Source organism: Ranitomeya variabilis, chromosome 1 (genome assembly GCF_051348905.1).
Source record: "Ranitomeya variabilis isolate aRanVar5 chromosome 1, aRanVar5.hap1, whole genome shotgun sequence".
Taxonomy (NCBI): domain Eukaryota; kingdom Metazoa; phylum Chordata; class Amphibia; order Anura; family Dendrobatidae; genus Ranitomeya; species Ranitomeya variabilis.
In genome coordinates this window covers 629,450,537-629,470,527 of record NC_135232.1, presented here as the reverse complement: position 1 = coordinate 629,470,527, position 19,991 = coordinate 629,450,537, and the positions used below count along the sequence as shown (strand labels likewise).

Below are 19,991 nucleotides of genomic sequence, written 5' to 3'. Positions count from 1 at the left end.
GTGGCTGGGGGCAGATGTTTGTAGCCAGGGGGGGCAATAACCATGGACCCTCTCCTGGCTATTAATATCTGCCCTCAGTCACTGGCTTTACCATTCTGGCGGAGAAAATTGCGCGGGAGCCCACGCCAATTTTTTCCGCAATTTAACCCTTTATTTTCGCAGCTACAGCGCCCACATTTTGCACATACACACTACTAACATTAGTAGTGTGGAATATGCAAAAAAAAGGGGGATATGAGATGGTTTACTGTATGTAAACCATGTCTCATATCCTGTCAAGTTTGTGAAGGAGAAATGAAAAGCCGGCAATTGAATTACCGGCTTTTAACATATATCGCGCTGAATTAAATATAAATACAGAATATATATATATATATATATATATATATATATATATATATATATATGTCTCAATGACATATATATATATATATATATATATATATATATATATATATATATATATACTGTATATATGTTTTAACGGACATTTGAGCACATAAATCCATTAGATGTCGGTTTTGCAAGCCTGCGAGAAAATATCGCAGTACGGATGCCATACGGATTACATACGGAGGATGCCATGCGCAAAATACGCTGACACACCCTGACTACGGATCACTATTTTGGGAACATTTCTCCGTATTACGGCCGTAAAAAACGGACCGTATTGTCTTACGCTGAGTGTGACGCCGGCCTAAGAAGTCCAAGTAAATGCTTCAGGAAAAATTCTGTTTTCCTAGAGGGTCTTTTCCTGGAAAAAACTATTTGAGTACAGCATCTAAAAGACGTCGTGTGCACATAGCCTTTAGGCCATGATCAGTATTTTTTTTTACCTCAGTATTTGTAAGCCATAACCAGGAGTGGAACAATCAGAGGAAAAGTATAATAGAAACATATGCACCACTTCTGTATTTATCACCCACTCCTGGTTTTGGCTTACAGATACTGAGGTAAAATACTGACCAAATACTGAAGGTGTGAACGTGGCCTATGTGTGCAAAAAACAACACCTGGTGATAATAAAGTACATGAACCTGTCCAATTTACTATAATTCCAAAAGCCTTTTGATTTCCATAGACAAATATCCAATTAATACAGAAGTGGGCAAAATGGCGGCACATCCGCCCCTTTGATTGTTTCTGTCGGGCCCGTAGATAGCAAAAGGGGAGGAAAGTCAATGCCATCTGATCCACTATTGAGATTTTTCTCAGAATTACAAATTAGATTTTAGCCCCATCCCTGACGGCACAGTCTTACTATTGGTGAAGTCGGTGCTGCCAGAAGAAGCAAGGAGGTGCCGAGATCCTTGGTAGCTTTGGTGGGAGCCTCAGTGAGAAGAAGGGACTATCTTGCTCAGTAGTTTCTGCCATAACTGGTAATTAGTCACCTGCTAAGTGGGGGATGTGGTAGATAAGAACTAGGCAGCAATGTTTGCTGGCAGCATGGCCGAACTGTCTCCTCACACTTAACCCCATAACTGCCAGATCAAAGCTTGAATTCAGGCTGCAGTTTGTTTCGAAGGAGAGCAGCTAAAATCCAAAAGTGTTTGGGAGCCATCAGGTGCAGAATTTTTTTTTCTCATCCTAGAGAAACTGATGAAACTCAAATGAAATGTTGACACTGCGGAAAATCTGATAAAACGCTGAACAAAATAGCTGGTGATACAAGTTACGTAATGCAAAAAGGTATGTCTGAATGAGCCCTTACTCGCCCATCTTTACTCCTGGTGACCGTCATTGTCTGCAGCGCTGGAGCCAATAACTGTGCTGCTGATATCACTGACTGCAGCACTTCAGAAAATACAGCTAAGTGCCCATGATGGGTTTTTGACATAAAAAAAACAGTGGTTCCAGAAAAGTGGATGTGATTATACAAATCTCCTGCCCTCTTTGCTTCTTTTTAACGCTGCGTACACTGACCTGTTTCAAATCCGCAACATGTCAATTTCTGTGTGGGTTTTCCCCAGAGACTTACATTAAGGGTATGTTTCCACTGTCAGGATGGCCGGCGGTATCGCCGCAGCGGCGAAGCCGCTCGGCGCTAAGCCCCGCCCCCTTTCTGAGACGCGATCATGCCGGATGTGTTAACTCTTCACATCCGGGATGATCGCTCTCTCCCATAGCGCCCTGTGATATGCCTTGCGGGGACGCTGCGTCCCCGCAAGGCATACGGACATGCTGCGATCTGAAAAGACGCGCAGCATGTCCGGAGTCCAGGGGCCGCCGCGTGCGGGTTTCCACGCATAGTGGAGACGGGATTTCATAAAATCCCCTCCACTATGCTGGAACATCTGGACGCTGCTTGTTTGACGCTGCAGCTCTGCGCAGTGTCAAACAAGCAGCGTTTCCTGACCGTGGAAACATACCCTAACTGGTGAAAACCCACATAAAAAACCCACTCATGCGTTTTTAGTGCGTTTCAGTGGCACAAACTCATAAAAATGCTTGAAATCTAAGTATTTCAATAAAGTTTTGCCAAATAAAAAAAAGAAGTATCAAAAACAATGCAGCTTTATTTAAAGCATGACACACCAAATAGAGACAAGAACGGGCAGCATCAAACGTGATAAAAAACATGTTAAAAAACAGCAAGTAACCCAATTTAAACTAGAGGCGCAGAAATGGCGCAGAAAACCAGATGCATTTCTGGCATCTTTAGTCTAAGGAGTCAGGTTTTTAACTTTGTAAGTTTGGATTCCTAAACCTTTTAATGGCTTCACAATAAAATCCTTTTTTACTGATGGACAGTTGTGCCAGATTTCCTCGCTTTCCTGCATATAGTTTACTGCTTTTTAGGGCATTCACATGTCCTGACATTTCTGGTACTGGAAAAAACAGTACAGGAGATAACTGTGTCCATGTGTTTAATACGTGTGACAACCGTGTGCCTCATCAGTATCACACATACTGGCCCCTGCAAATCAGAGGTATTGTTCGCGCTGTTCCTTGGCGCCGGGTGCTAAAGAAGACAACTCACATAATTGTCAACTGCTCGCGCAGCGATCAGCGAGAGCCAGGGACAATGTTGAGACTTGTATTCAACTGATAACAGCAAAGTGAGGCGACAGTTGATGGGAGTATTTTTAAGCCGCCGCCTGCTCTATAAATAAATATTTTAAAATAAAAATAGCGTAAGTTTCCCTGTATTTTTGATAACCAGCCAGGTAAAACTGACATCTGTGGGCTGCAATCCTCATCTGTCAGCGTTACCAAGGCTGGTTATCAAGAATAGAGGAGTATTTTTTTAAATACATAATATTAAAAAATGGCGTGCAGTTCACCCATTTTTGACAACCAACCAAGGTATAGCAGACACCTGGGGGCTGGTAATCTCAGGCTGGTAAGGGGCCATGGATATTGCCACCCGCCAGACTAAAAATAGGCTGCACAGTGAGACTTTTTCTCATGGTGCTGAGGTCACCACAGTTCAGGGGCCCAGCTGGGTATGCAGCCTGAGTGACCTGCGGTAACCTCGATGATGTCACCAATGGTCACTGATACTGCGCTCGCAGCAGCTCACTCTTCAGTGGTTCTCAGCCTGGACGGTTGCTGGTTGAAAACTATTTATCCCGAAACATGGATTATGGAGTGGGACAGAAAGTCAGACAGGTGAGGGATATTATTGTTTTTTTTGTTTTTGTTTTTTAATAGGAGACGATGGCTTCAATGGAATGGGCGTTAGGTGAGTATAACGGTGTTTGTTATTTTTAAATAAAGTCAAAGTGTGGGTTTTTTTTATTTCAAATGAAGAACTTTATTCTGGCTGTGTGCTTATTTACAAAATAAACTATAGGATTAGTAATGGATAGATGTCTTATAGACACCTCTCCATTACTAACCTGTGGGCTTGATGTCACCAGACAATACAAAGGTGACATCCCACTATTCTTGATAATCAGCCTAGGTGAGGCTGACATCTGAGGGTTGCAGCCCGCAACTGACAGTTTTGCCTGGCTGGTTACCATACAGGGGAACACAAACCCTTTTTTTTTATTATCTATTTATAGCACAGGCGCCGGCTGATGAATACTCCCATCAGCCGCCATCTGCTCTCACTGTTATCAGTTGAATACAACTCTCAACACTATCCTCTGCAAGAGCACGTGACAGTAATGAGTGCTGTCTTCAGCACCCGGCACGGGGGGACCGCTGATTCCCAGGCACCTGTACGTGTAACACTAATGACGCAGATGAAAAAACGCTGTGAAAAAAGAAAAAACTTTTTTGCAGCATTTTTAAACCCTTTTACATGAACAAAACCAATTTTATTAAACAAGTGGGTGACAAATACAGAAGTGGTGACATGTTTCTATTACACTTTTCCTCTGATTGCTCCACTCCTGGTTTTGGCTGATGTAAAATACTGACCAAATACTGAACGTGTGAACGTAGCCTCAGGATAGGTCATGAATATTTTATGACTGGACAACCTCTCTAAGGCCGGTTTCACACGTCAGTGGCTCCGGTACGTGAGGTGACAGTTTCCTCATGTACCGGAGCCACTGACACACATAGACACATTGAAATCAATGCATCTGTGCAGATGTCATTGATTTTTTTGCGGACCGTGTCTCCGTGTGCCAAACACAGAGACATGTCAGTGTTCGTGGGAGCGCACGTATTACACGGACCCATTAAAGTCAATGGGTCCGTGTAAAACACGTACCGCACACGGACGTTCTCCGTGTGCAGTCCGTGTGGCGTGCAGGAGACAGCGCTACAGTAAGCGCTGTCCCCCCCACATGGTGCTGAAGCCGCCATTCATATCTTCTCTGCAGCAGCGTTTGCTGTAGAGAAGATATGAATAATCCTTTTTTGGTTTCTCGTGTTTAACATAAAGAGCCATGTCCCCACCCCCCTCCCACCCCCTGTGCGCCTGCCCGCTGTGCGCCCGCCCGCTGTTATTAAAATACTCACCCGGCTCCCTCGCAGTGTCCTGTCCTGGCCGCAGCTTCTCCTGTATGCGGTCACGTGGGGCCGCCCATTACAGAAATGAATATGCGGCTCCACCCCTAATGGGAGGTGGAGCCGCATATTCATGACTGTAATCGGCGGCCCCACGTGACCGCTCATACAGTAGAAGGTGCGGCCAGGACAGGACACTGCGAGGGAGCCGGGTGAGTATTTTAATAACAGCGGGCGGGCGCACAGGGGGTGGGGACATGGCTCTTTATGTTAAACACGAGAAACCAAAAAAAAAAAAAAGGATTATTCATATCTTCTCTACAGCAAACGCTGCTGCAGAGAAGATATGAATGGCGGCTTCAGCACCACGTGGGGGGGACAGCGCTTATCTCTAGCGCTGTCTCCTGCACGGTGCGTGTGGTACCCAGTCGGCACACGTGTGCCACACTGATGTGCCGCAGAAACGCACGGGCACACGGACACGGATAATTCCGGTACCGATTTTTCCGGTACCGGAATTATCTGGACGTGTGAGACTGGCCTAACCAAACCAGTGTGATAAGAATTTCCTGTTTCATTATTGATTTACTCATTGAACTTTGAGCACCTACAGGAACTTGAGGTAAGCACTCGTTTACACTAGCGTAGAATCTCTCGTGCAAGACAGTCGGGCAGATTATTCTAATGACGGTTGCCTCAAACTCTGTCACAGTTTGATCTGAGTGTCATCTGAGAGTGATCCAATTTTCTGGCATGAGAGAATCGCAGGACAAGTGTGGAAAAGACGGAGAACCTTATTTCTCCATCTTCTCCATTGTCTCTGTCTGCAGATGTCGGACTACACTCGGATTACATCAGAGCACAGTCCGATGTTTCACATGCACCCATAGACTTGTATATGGATGTGTGTGATCCGAATTCTAGAACCACTCACAACATGCTGCAAATAGGCATGAGAAAACAATGGCGGGCCGAGACCTATTAAACATCAGACAGCACTCGGCTGTGTTATACACTCATGTAAGCGAGTCCTTAGTGTTAGCTGCTGCTGGTTTGTTGGCTTGATGGAGCCATGTGAGCTCCTTCTCCCTCCCACTTGGGCACAGCCATTTTTTTTTCACGAGCACGGTGCAGCACACTGTGCAGACTGAGGTGAGATAAGTGCTGCTAGGAGTTTTGCCATAGGTGCAGTGCAATAGCAGGACTCCAGATCCGCTGCTCCAGTGGTACTGCCAGTGTTTGTTGGTTGTCCTGCAGTGATTACTGTGGGACTGATCTCAGATGACCACTCCATTGAATTATTTTCCACGTGTGCTACTATCACCACTGAGGGCAGTGATTGGCTGCAGCAGCTACCTGAGAGGAGTTGGAACATCATCACACCACGACAACTGACAAGGAATTGCTTCCACACAAATGACAACCGAAGCCCCCATAGTAGTGATACAATGGCAACCAGACTCCCATAGTAGCGCTACAGCGACAACCAGGGTCCCTCCACAACAGTGACAGCCAGAGCCCCCTAGTAAAGGTACAGTGACAACCAGAGCACCTCCACAATAGTGACATACAGAGCCCCCTAGTAGCGGTACAGTGACAACCAGAGCACCTCCACAATAGTGACATACAGAGCCCCCTAGTAGAGGTACAGTGACCATTGCAGGACCTCAGGTATCCATGGTTATGACCACTCATATAGTGACAGTTCGCTTGTTGGTAGTGGTCATAACCATGGATACCTAAAGTACTGCAATGCCCTGCACATGAGGTAAACAAAATAAGTGAATCAGAAGAACTATACTACATTTCTAATTGGAACTATTTGCTAATATTATTATTACACCCACTAAATAGTGGAATAGGAACTTGGAGATGTGAATACTCGTTTAATGTCTACTAAGAATTGCGCTAGAGGATATTTAGGGATAATGTGAGACCATCTGTCAGCAGATTAAAGCTCTGTGAAAAGTAGACCTAGCAGCACGACACTGACCTTACAGCCTGTACATGACTGTATTACAGCTTTGTTTTGTACTGAGTAATAATAGGGCTCCCAAAGACTCACCTATGGCTTACTGTACAGCAGAATGATGCCATCTGTGTGTTAGCCATGATTTGTCTGGACCCAAATACCTGTATTGGTATTTTTTTACCTGTCACGTCAGTAAAAATGGAGATGTCTCTGTGATTTTTGCAAGAAGAAGTGATCTACCGTATGTTAAAATAAAAAAATACTGAAATATGAACAGCCCCATATTCTATAATGGGTATGTGTAGTATCTGTGAAAACCACAGCCGTGAAAACCAGACATCTGCATGAGGCCTGGGAAATCGTGGTATAGCAGCACGCCATCAGAGATATTTGTGATGGACCATGTCCTGGTCTTCTGGCAGTAAAAAAAAGTCATTTTTTTTGCCCCAATTTGTCACTGTTTGTTCCTACAGGAGACTCCATGAACATAAAAAGCCGCTTGTGGCCAGTTTTAAAGTACTCCACTGTAATGAACTAAAAGTTGTTTTTTTTTTATTTGGCAACCACTTTCCCCGTAAGGCCGGGGCCACACTGGCGACTTAAACGGACAAGTGCAATGCGATAAAAAAAATCGCATTGCACTCGGACCAATGTTAAAGTATGGGGCAGCTCCCAGCAGCCGATTTTTTTTGTCTCCATTTTCCTTGGGCATGCTGCGATTGTCACGGACACTCGGACGACTCTCGGCTTATATAAGCCTATTGGTGCGAGTGAGACAACGCACATCACTTGGATATCATCTGAGTGCTGTGTGTTAAACACTGACCCCGGCAATGGAGGAGATGGAGAAATTAGTTTCTCCGTCTCCTCCGCAGCTGTGCTCTGATCCTCCCTGTGCGAGACGATCGGAGCACAGACGCATGACAGTCGGCTCCTGCTCGCAGCAAAGCAGGAGCAGAGGGTCATTAGCATATTGCATCCGATGCTCTCACATCAGATGCAATACGCTAGTGTGACTCCAGCCTAAGTTGTCAAAATGGCTAAAAAAAGAACTGACATAAATTATACACATCACACACAAGCAGTATTATTTTTTGTCAAAATGCCTAATAAACCAGGAGCAGATAATATACCCCATTATTTACATAAAAGCAGTTATTGGTTTTCCCCACAAACAGTGTCAGACTGGGGTGCCAAGGTCCCACCAGTAACATTGACTTTGGGGGGCCCACTTTTCACCTGCATGCAAATATGATACTACCCTCTTTCATAAATTTACCTCACCTCTACATAATAATAAATAATAAACTAGGTAGTGTGGTAAATGAATGAGGATATGCAGATTTTTTCTGTACAGAGTGAATCAAGTGAATTATGCCAAGTACTGCTCATATACAGTAATGCAGTTGGAGATCCATGTCTGTACAGGGGCCCACCAGGGGATTCCCCTGTTCACCTATGGGCCAGTCCGAGCCTGTTCACACAATATCTTTTTCCTTGCATTTTTGGTACGAAAAAAAAAAACAAAACAGCAATTCATAGTAGTTGCAAAATAAATGAGATTCCTAATATCTCATTCACACTGTGAATCCTTTTACTTGCGGTATTTTTTATACTACAGCATGTCATTTCTTTGTATTTTTGCTGCATTTTTTTCATTATTAAACCTTTAATTCTTGGTTTGTTGTTAAAATTCTTAAGTTTTATGTCTGGTCCCTTTGTGTTTAAAAGGGGTTGTTACTTCTACATCATGACAGGGTCTTTGTTACCTATAAGGCCGGCCTCACACTTGGCGTAAGACAATACGCCACGTATTATACGTCCGTACTACGGCCGTAATACGGAGAAATGTTCCCAAAATATTGATCCGTAGTAAGGGTGTGTCAGCGTATTTTGCGCATGGCATCCTCCGTATGTAATCCGTATGGCATCCGTACTGCGAGATTTTTGCGCAGGCTTGCAAAACCGACATCTAATGGATTTATGTGCTCAAATGTTCGGGAAAACATATATACAGTATATATATATATATATATATATATATATATATATATATATATATATATATATATATATGTCATTGAGACACATATATATATATTCTGTATTTAGATTTCATTCAGCGCGATATCTGTGAACAGCCGGTAATTCAATTGCTGGCTTTTCATTTCTCCTGCACAAACCCGACAGGATATGAGACATGGTTTACATACAGTAAACCATCTCATATCCCCTTTTTTTTTTTGCATATTCCACACTACTAATGTTAGTAGTGTGTATGTGCAAAATTTCAGCGCTGTAGCTGCTGAAATAAAGGTTTAAATGGCGGAAGAAATTGGCGTGGGCTCCCGCGCAATTTTCTCCGCCAGAATGGTAAAGCCAGTGACTGAGGGCAGATATTAATAGCCAGGAGAGGGTCCATGGTTATTGGCCCCCCCCGTGGCTACAAACATCTGCCCCCAGCCACCCCAGAAAAGGCACATCTGGAAGATGCGCCTATTCTGGCACTTGGCCACTCTCTTCCCACTCCCTGTAGCGGTGGGATATGGGGTAATGAAGGGTTAATGCCACCTTGCTATTGGAAGGTGACATTAAGCCAGATTAATAATGGAGAGGCGTCAATTATGACACCTATCCATTATTAATCCAATTGTTGGAAAGGGTTAAAAAACACACACACATGATTTAAAAGTAGTTTAATGCAATAAACACAGCGGTTGTTGTAATAATTTATTGTTCTCTCAATCCATCAGGAACACCCTCGCTTGGAAAAATAATAAACGCACAAGATACATACCTTCTGGTGAACCGTCTCGTCCCACGAAGTAATCCATCTGAAGGGGTTAACTAATATTACAGGCAGGAGCCCTGCTAAATGCAGCGGTTCTCGTGCTTGTAATTCCCCGGCAAATGAATGAAATGTAGGTAATTGACCTACATTTCCTTCAGTCGCGGTGATGCGCCCCCTGGTGGATGTCCTCATATGACCTGGAGCGTGGGCAAAAGTTCCCAGGCTGCAGTTCATGAGAACATCCACCAGAGGGCGCCTCACCGCGACTCAATGTAAGTACAGATCCTGCTTTCCTTTCAGCACCCGGGGATTACAGGTACGAGCGAGTGGTTTATCGCAGCTCGTGCCTGTAATATTAGTTAATCCCTTCAGATGGATTACTTCGTGGGACGAGACGGTTCACCAGAAGGTATGTATCTTGTGCGTTTATTATTTTTCCAAGCGAGGGTGTTCCTGATGGATTGAGAGAACAATAAATTATTACAACAACCGCTGTGTTTATTTCATTAAACTACTTTTAAATCATGTGTGTGTGTGTTTTTTAACCCTTTCCAACAATTGGATTAATAATGGATAGGTGTCATAATTGACGCCTCTCCATTATTAATCTGGCTTAATGTCACCTTCCAATAGCAAGGTGGCATTAACCCTTCATTACCCCATATCCCACCGCTACAGGGAGTGGGAAGAGAGAGGCCAAGTGCCAGAATAGGCGCATCTTCCAGATATGCCTTTTCTGGGGTGGCTGGGGGCAGATGTTTTTAGCCACGGGGGGGGCCAATAACCATGGACCCTCTCCTGGCTATTAATATCTGCCCTCAGTCACTGGCTTTACCACTCTGGCGGAGAAAATTGCGCGGGAGCCCACGCCAATTTTTTCCGCCATTTAACCCTTTATTTCAGCAGCTACAGCGCTGAAATTTTGCACATACACACTACTAACATTAGTAGTGTGGAATATGCAAAAAAAAAGGGGATATGAGATGGTTTACTGTATGTAAACCATGTCTCATATCCTGTCGGGTTTGTGCAGGAGAAATGAAAAGCCGGCAATTGAATTACCGACTTTTCACTAACACCGCTGCGTATTTCTCGCAAGTCACACTGCTGGTCCGTGTGGAATCCGTATTTTTCTCGCCCCCATAGACTTTCATTAGCGATTTTTTTTTGCGCAATACGCTGACAAACGCAGCATGCTGCGATTTTGTACGGCCGTAGAAAGCCGTATAATACTGAACCGTAATATACGGCTAATAGGAGCAGCCCCATTGAGAATAATTGTGCCGTTTATTTTGCGAGTTTTACGGACGTAATTTCTGCGCTCTTACGTCCGTAAAACTCGCTAGTGTGAGGCCGGCCTTAGTGAGATATTTACAGGGAATGTGTCAGAGGTGGCCAGTGTTTTGCTATTATACGTGTTCTGCTCGCCTCAGTATTCTTTTTTTTTTTTTTTAAATATGTGCCTTATTATTAGGTTCTAATCTTTTCAAAAATCTTTTCCAATGGGGCTTAAATAGTACAGAGGCAACTAAAGAAGCTCCCCTCAATGCCCCAGACCACAGAGCTTAGCATATTGGGAGAAAAAATATGGCTGAAATTACATGACAGATTTAAAAACGAAAAAAAGAAATGAAATACTGAGTGGAGCCCCACGAATATAATGAGAGCAAAAACTGGACATGCTTGACCTGGTCCATCTACCTTTGGCCTAAGACAGCTCATAAAGTCCCATGGCTTCCAGTACCACCTATACACTGAGGACACTCAGATCTACGGTACCTCTCTGGCCCAGATGTCACCTCTCTGCTGTCCAGAATCCCAGAGTCAGACATGTCCACCTTCTCATTACATTTTCTAAATCTCATTGTGGTGAAAACCGAGCTCCTCATCCTTCTCTCATCTCACGCAGCCTCCCTACCATCTATCACAATAATTTACATCACCCTTTACCCAGTATCACAATTCAGTTGCCTTGGTAGAAACAGTAAAGCTGATCTTGATATCCGTCAAACCACGCATCCAAGCCCTTACCACCTCAAACGCAAAAATATTTCCAGAATCCGTCCAGTCTTCTACCCTAAATCTACTAAAATGCTAGTTCATGCCCTCGTCATCCCCTGGCTTGACTACTGCAATATCCTCCTCTGTGGCCTCCTAACACTCTCGCACCTCTCCAGTCTGTTCTTGACTATTCTGCTTGGTTAATCCATCTCTGCCTCTCCAAGTCCCTTCACTGGCTTTCAATCAATTCAGTTCAAATTACTAACAACGATTTACAAGGCCACCCATAATCTGTCTTCTCCATACTTCTCCAAAATAATCTCCCGGTATATCTTCCCACATATAAGAACCTCCTTCTCTTCTCCACTCTGTCAGTTCACCACACAATCTCCTCCAGGATTTTTCCCAAGCATCCCCCATCCTCTGGAATTCAGTGCTTCAGCAAGTCCAAATAGTCTCCAACATTTTGAACCTTCACAAGTACCCTTGAAACTCCTCATTCAAGAAAGTCTACAGCGTGCAATAATCCTGCTATCACCTCACCACCACTAGAGCTGCTCCACCCCGACCTACTCCCTATTTGCCCTTTATCCTGGACATTGTAAGACTCTGAGGGCAGGGTCCTCTCCCCTCTGTACCAGCCTCAATTTTAGTTTGTTCTATCCATGGTTCTCACTCATAGCATTCAAATCCACAAAATTCTACAGTGCTGTGCACATGTCCATTTTCCTCGGACCAGGTGGACTGAGGGAAGCAATCACAGACATGTCAGATTTTGATACGATTGTCTGATTAAAATCGGCAATGTAAGTCTATCGGTCAGTGAAAAACATCGCACTCAGATGACATCAGAATGCGGTCAGATTTTCACAGACTGACAGAATGGAGAAGATAGAGAAATATTTTTCCTCTCCTCCTCTGAGAAAAACTGATGCATCTCTGGTCAAATTCTGGTCTGGTTTCCATACCTTACTTCTTGATAGCTGCTATGTTAAAACGAAATGCTGTGCATATGTTCAGTCTTTTACAAACTTTTTTTATCCACTTCAGGCTTTAAAAAGTGAGCCAGTCGTTCGGGAGCCACTCAGTATTTTATAAGTAAAATAAAAATAAATTTAATTAGAAAAAAAAAAGATGCTTCAAAATGACTGAAAAGACATAGAAGAGAACTTCCTCTGACAAAACACAGCTGGTACCAGGGCCGTATTTGCCACTAGGCACTCGAGGGCACGTGCCTAGGGCGGCGACATTGCGGGGGGGGGGGTGGCACCTGAGCAAGGTTTTTTTTTTTTTTTTAATCCCGGGTCACAAACGCAACCGACCGCCCCGCCCCCGAGTCCCACCCACCCTGAGCCATGCATACAGGGGAATATGAGCCATCAGCCATGCATACGGGGGGGGGGAATTATGAGCCATGCATACAGGGGAATATGAGCCATCAGCCATGCATACAGGGCGGGGGAATTATGAGCCATCAGCCATGCATACAGAGGGGGGGGGGAATTATGAGCCATGCATACAGGGGAATATGAGCCATCAGCCATGCATATGGGGGGGGGAATTATGAGCCATCAGCCATGCATACAGGGGGTGGGAATTATGAGCCAAGCATACAGGGGAACATGAGCCATCAGCCATGCATATGGGGGGGGGGGGAAATTATGAGCCATGCATACAGGGGAATATGAGCCATCAGCCATGCATACAGGGCGGGGGAATTATGAGCCATCAGCCATGCATACAGAGGGGGGGGGAATTATGAGCCATGCATACAGGGGAATATGAGCCATCAGCCATGCATATGGGGGGGGGAATTATGAGCCATCAGCCATGCATACAGGGGGTGGGAATTATGAGCCAAGCATACAGGGGAATATGAGCCATCAGCCATGCATATGGGGGGGGGGGGGAAATTATGAGCCATGCATACAGGGGAATATGAGCCATCAGCCATGCATACAGGGGGGGAATTATGAGCCATCAGCCATGCATACAGGGGGGGGGGAATTGTGAGCCATGCATACAGGGGAATATGGGCCATCGGCCATGCATATGGGTGGGGGGGGAATTATGAGCCATGCATACAGGGGAATATGAGCCATCAGCCATGCATACAGGGGGGGGGAATTATGAGCCATGCATTCGGGGGAATATGAGCCATCAGCCATGCATACAGGGGGGGGGGAATTATGAGCCATGCATACAGGGGAATATGAGCCATCAGCCATACATACGGGGGGGGGGAATTATGAGCCATGCATACGGGGGAATATGGGCCATCAGCCATACATACGGGGGGGGGGGGGGAATTATGAGCCATGCATACGGGGGAATATGAGCCATGAGCCATGCATGCGGGGGAATTATGAGCCATGCATACGGGGGAATATGAGCCATCAGCCATACATACAGGGGGGGGGGGGGGAATTATGAGCCATGCATACGGGGGAATATGAGCCATGCATACAGGGGGGAATATGAGACATGCATACAGGAGGGGGGGGGGTCATTATACAGTATGGAGAACTGTGTGTGGCCATTATACAGTATGGAGCATCATGTGTGGCCGTTATACAGTATTGAGCATCATGTGTGGTCGTTATACAGTATGGAGCATCATGTGTGGTCATTATACAGTATGGAGCATCATGTGTGGCCATTATACAGTATGGAGCATCATGTGTGGCCAATGGCCATTATACAGTATGGAGCATCACGTGTGGCTATTATACAGTATTGAGCATCATTTGTGGCCATTATACAGTATGGAGCATCATGTGTGGTCATTATACAGTATGGAGCATCATGTGTGGCCATTATACAGTATGGAGCATCATGTGTGGTCATTATACAGTATGGAGCATCATGTGTGGTCATTATACAGTATGGAGCATCATGTGTGGCCATTATACAGTATGGAGCATCATGTGTGGCCATTATACAGTATGGAGCATCATGTGTGGTCATTATACAGTATGGAGCATCATGTGTGGTCATTATACAGTATGGAGCATCATGTGTGGTCATTATACAGTATGGAGCATCATGTGTGGCCATTATACAGTATGGAGCATCATGTGTGGTCATTATACAGTATGGAGCATCATGTGTGGTCATTATACAGTATGGAGCATCATGTGTGGCCATTATACAGTATGGAGCACTGTGGCCATATTGTTTTGTTTATAATTATTGTATATAAAACAGTGTGATCAGCAGTGCTAAATGGCTGTGGTTGGGACGTGGATATGGGTGTGACTAGTTGTGAAATGGGTGTGGTCAGAGGCATGGACTAAAATTTGCACACTTTATACCTCCTTCCCTTCTTCAAAAGTTGGGGGGTATGGTACCGCATTTGCCAGATCATGGCAAGTGCCGCAAATCCCATAGGGAATGAATGAGGCCGAACGCAGTGTTGCTGTAAGTGATCAGTTACCCGGCAGATGCAGAAAAACTGCCGGATCTGCTGCAAAAGGCTACTTTCACATCAGCGATTCTTGCCAAAGTCACTGCCGATAGTGTCATACTCACCAAAGGGGGAGGCAGCACTAAAAGTGCCTAGGGCAGCAGAACCTCTAAATACGGCCCTGCTCAGAACACAACCCTCTTGTAAAGATAAAGACTCACATCTCTGGAGCCACATGGCGGAATAAAAAATATATATTTAGAAAAATGAAATACTCGGGGAAAGTAGAGATAATGGGAATACAGTAAGAGCGTAAATTAGCCACTTTTGACCTGGTGACATGCACTTTTTAATGGGAACCTGTCAGCAGGATTGTGCTCAGTAACCTACAGTGTCAGGTTGGTGCCGTTATACTGATTACACTGATACCTGGCGATGAAATCTGTCTTGTGGTTGTTGTGTTATCTTTATTTGTAGATTTCAGTTTCAAACTGATTTTTTTTTTGGGGAATATCAGGAGAATAGCAAAGAAATTAATTATAAACACAGTACATATGCGAACATGCCATGTCTGGCACCTTCCTGCAGAAGGTTTGTTTTTTTTCAATATGTATGTATAATATTCAGTATGTTAGCTAGGGGGCAGGTCAGTGAGGGATCAGCGACCTGTCGGCAGTCTGCATTATGAATACCTACGCAGAGCACCACATGAAGACCCCCCACAGACCGCCCCGGAGGACGAGCATATCAGTAACTCAAAACTGAAAATAAAGATTACACAACAACCACAAGACAGATTTCATCACCAGGTATCAGTGTAATCAGTATAACAGCGCCGACCTGCCACTGTCTGTAGGTTACTGTGCACAATCCTGCTGAGGGGTTCCTTTTAAAGGGATGTCCATGCTTCATACAAACATCTGTAACCTCTCTATGTAACTGCAGGACTGTCAAATTGTAACAGTGTTGTGCTCAAGGTCTAAATTCCTTCATGTCACGGTGCAAGCATGCGGCCATGTGAACACTCACGCTCCCCGATAATACCGGCGTGTCGCGACAGTGCGTGCACTGCACACGGCCACAATTTACCAGCCTGCACTCACACAGACCCCTTATATCTCCTGGTTGTTCACTATCGGAACTGAGCACTTCTGGCAGCCGCTGGCACCTAGAACAGCTGATCGGTGGGGTGGCTAATATCGCACCCCACGAATTAGACACTGATATCCTAAGGATAGGTCATCAATAGTGATGAGCGAATGTGCTAACCGAGTGTCTCCTGCGTGCTCGAGTATGTTAGAGTCCCTGCACCTGCACTTCTCACTGCTGTTTGACAGCTGCAACACATGCAGGGATTCCCTATTTGTTAGGCAGTACCTGTATGTGTTGCGGCTGTTGAACAGCCCTGAGACATGCAGCTGTGGGGACTGGAACATAGTATTCGGGCACACTGAAGACACTTGGTTAGCACCCGAGCATGCTCAGATAACACATGTTCGCTCATCACTAGTCATCAATACTAAAGTAGTGGACAATCACTGTATGAATTTTTTTTTAATTAGGTAATACCACGTAGTGTGTCTTGGAATCCGGATTTTTTTTCCAATAACTAATAAAGTTTATGGCTATGATTCATCAAACCTGGCATTATTCACGCTGGTATTGATGAGGGGGCGTGCTGGAATCAGAGCACTCATCGAGAGGAATCTATCACGTCTGTAAAGTGATGTGCACCTCAACACAAATCTTACTCCAGTTGCTGACTGGAGTAAGATTTCTGACGCTCATCATAAATTAGAAGAGTCTTCAAGTTCCACCCCAACTTAATCAACGAAGCTGGGCAAAACTGTTAGGAAAACACCAAAAGCTGATAAATAGGAACCTCTAAAGCATCCAACATAAACACCATTCTTTTTCATGCAACTGGCACTGAGAAATATGGCCCATTGTTCGACTGAGTTCAGCAAAAACCCTGGAAACACTAGTTAATTGTATTACCCGGCAATCTATATAGCAGCATTGTGTGTGTGATCCATTGCAACATAATGTTGGTAGACAATAAGTCACTTTTCTAATAACATCACTGTGAAAGCAAAATGCTCTTAGGTTTCAATGACTTAAAAAAAAAAAACTGTAAAGAAACCGGTTTTAACTTTTGCTACTGCAGCGATCTGCAAATGCCAAGCTGATCTAATAGCTCTCTGCTGTGCCAGCCTGACAAATGGCGCTCCCTCTTATTTCTTCTGCAAATTAGATGAGACTCGTCCATTCAAGTCTACAGAAAACAAAAAATGGACGTGATACGGAGCCGCGTCCGATTATTCTGGATACATTGCAATTCTGTAACATAGGGAACTGTAAATGGTTAATAGCTGCTGCTGGAAGAAAACGGATGGCACAAGTGAGAACAGAATCGGCCCACTTTACTGCATGAAACGCTGATTATTTGGATCCGCAGAGCAGTCAGACACCAGCAGGGACGGCTGGGCCAGTACTAACCCCATCACTTCTAGCTGCCGTCCGGGCAGAGTCTGCCAACCAGATGGTTACCTGATGTAGTCCGGCCTCGGGAGGAGATCGGGCGATGTGTTCCAGAACGCCAAGCCTACAGAACGGAGGTTAGATCCAATGCAGCCTCTGCACAGACTGTCAGGAAGTCCCAGACTCTGCCAGGCGGAGAGGGAGCAGGGTGGGACAGCACGGCCCGCAGGGTGGGACAGCACGGCCCGCAGGGTGGGACAGCACGGCCCGCAGGGTGGGACAGCACGGCCCGCAGGGTGGGACAGCACGGCCCGCAGGCGGAGTCTTCCTGCAGGCTCCACTGAGTCCACTCACTGCTCCGTCCTCCTCTGGGTAATAAGGCCTGGAGCTGGGCTCATTCTGCCAGGGGCGGGCAGGTCAGTGGTGCAGCCGCACAGGGGCCCATTGCTACCTCCAAGGCAGGTGGAAGTGTGCATTGTAAGGAGCTATTGGACCACAAAGGGCCCTGGAGGTAAGGGGGCCACTCCAGCTCTGAAGCAGGTGGAATTATGCATTATGAGGACTGCAAAGGGCCCATATAGTGTTCTTGCACAGGGACCCCACAGGAAAGGGGCCCCATTTCTACCTTCAAAGCAGGTGGATTTGTGCATTATAAGGAGCTATCGGACCGCAAAGGGTCCATATACTGGTCTTGCACAGCGGCCCTGGCGGTAAAGGTACCTTCACACTAAGCGACTTTGCAGCGAGAACGACGACGATCCGTGACGTTGCAGCGTCCTGGATAGCGATCTCGTTGTGTTTGACACGCAGCAGCGATCTGGATCCCGCTGTGATATCGCTGGTCGGAGCTAGAAGTCCAGAACTTTATTTCGTCGCTGATCACCCGCTGTCCATCGTTGGATCGGCGTGTGTGACACCGATCCAGCGATGTGTTCACTTCTAACCAGGGTGACGTCACCGCTGTGCTCTGCTTTACGGCCGGCACTGACACATTCAGTGCAGGGAAGCTCTCAGCAGCAGCGCGTGCATTACCAGCGCTCCTGCCGAAAGCAGTTTTAACCCTGTGGACGCCAGGGGACGAGACACATCAGAATGTGAGTATGTACTGTTTTTTTTTTTTAACTTTTCAATGGTAACCAGGGTAAATATCGGGTTACTAAGCGCAGCCCTGCACTTAGTAACCCGATGTTTACCCTGGTTACCCGGGTGCTGCAGGGGGACTTCGGCATCGTTGAAGACAGTTTCAACGATGCCGAAGTCGTTCCCCTGATCGTTGGTCGCTGGAGAGAGCTGTCTGTGTGACAGCTCCCCAGCGACCACACAACGACTTACCAACGATCACGGCCAGGTCGTATCGCTGGTCGTGATCGTTGGTAAGTCGTTTAGTCTAACGGTACCTTAAGGGGGCCACTCCATCTCTGAAGCAAGTAGAATTGTGCATTATGAGGACTGCCACGGGCCCATATATTGTTCTTGCACAGGGGCCCTGGAGGTAAGGGGGCCCATATATTGTTCTTGCACAGGGGCCCTGGAGGTAAGGGGGCCCATATATTGTTCTTGCACAGGGGCCCTGGAGGTAAGGGGGCCCATATATTGTTCTTGCACAGGGGCCCTGGAGGTAAGGGGGCCCATATATTGTTCTTGCACAGGGGCCCTGGAGGTAAGGGGGCCCATATATTGTTCTTGCACAGGGGCCCTGGAGGTAAGGGGGCCCATATATTGTTCTTGCACAGGGGCCCTGGAGGTAAGGGGGCCCATATATTGTTCTTGCACAGGGGCCCTGGAGGTAAGGGGGCCCATATATTGTTCTTGCACAGGGGCCCTGGAGGTAAGGGGGCCCATATATTGTTCTTGCACAGGGGCCCTGGAGGTAAGGGGGCCCATGTATTGTTCTTGCACAGGGGCCCTGGAGGTAAGGGAGCCCATGTATTGTTCTTGCACAGGGGCCCTGGAGGTAAGGGGGCCTATATACTGTTCTTTGCCAGGGGCCCTGAAGGTAAAGGGGCCCATGTATTGTTCTTGCACAGGGGCCCTGGAGGTAAGGGGGGCTATATATTGTTCTTGCACAGGGACCCTGGAGGTAAGGGGGCCCATATATTGTTCTTGCACAGGGGCGCTGGAGGTAAGGGGGCCTATATACTGTTCTTTGCCAGGGGCCCTGAAGGTAAAGGGGCCCATGTATTGTTCTTGCACAGGGGCCCTGGAGGTAAGGGGGCCTATATATTGTTCTTGCACAGGGGCCCTGGAGGTAAGGGGGCCCATGTATTGTTCTTGCACAGGGGCGCTGGAGGTAAGGGGGCCTATATACTGTTCTTTGCCAGGGGCCCTGAAGGTAAAGGGGCCCATGTATTGTTCTTGCACAGGGGCCCTGGAGGTAAGGGGGCCTATATATTGTTCTTGCACAGGGGCCCTGGAGGTAAGGGGGCCCATGT

General features: G+C 46.1%; 1 protein-coding gene across 3 annotated transcripts in view; it reads right to left on the bottom strand.

Moving 5' to 3' along the window:
• Positions 1 to 17,784, bottom strand: part of PLEKHG3 (pleckstrin homology and RhoGEF domain containing G3) — a 142,040-nt gene extending 124,256 nt beyond the window's left edge. Inside the window, exon 1 of one of the 3 annotated variants that reach the window (XM_077260870.1) lies at positions 17,629 to 17,784. The gene's annotated coding sequence lies outside the window, so the exon portion shown is untranslated. Of the gene's footprint in view, positions 1 to 1,261; positions 1,343 to 17,628 lie in introns of those variants that run through there. The other 2 variants (XM_077260861.1, XM_077260867.1) reach the window with 2 other exon arrangements.
• Between the last annotated feature and the right edge of the window lie 2,207 nt (positions 17,785 to 19,991).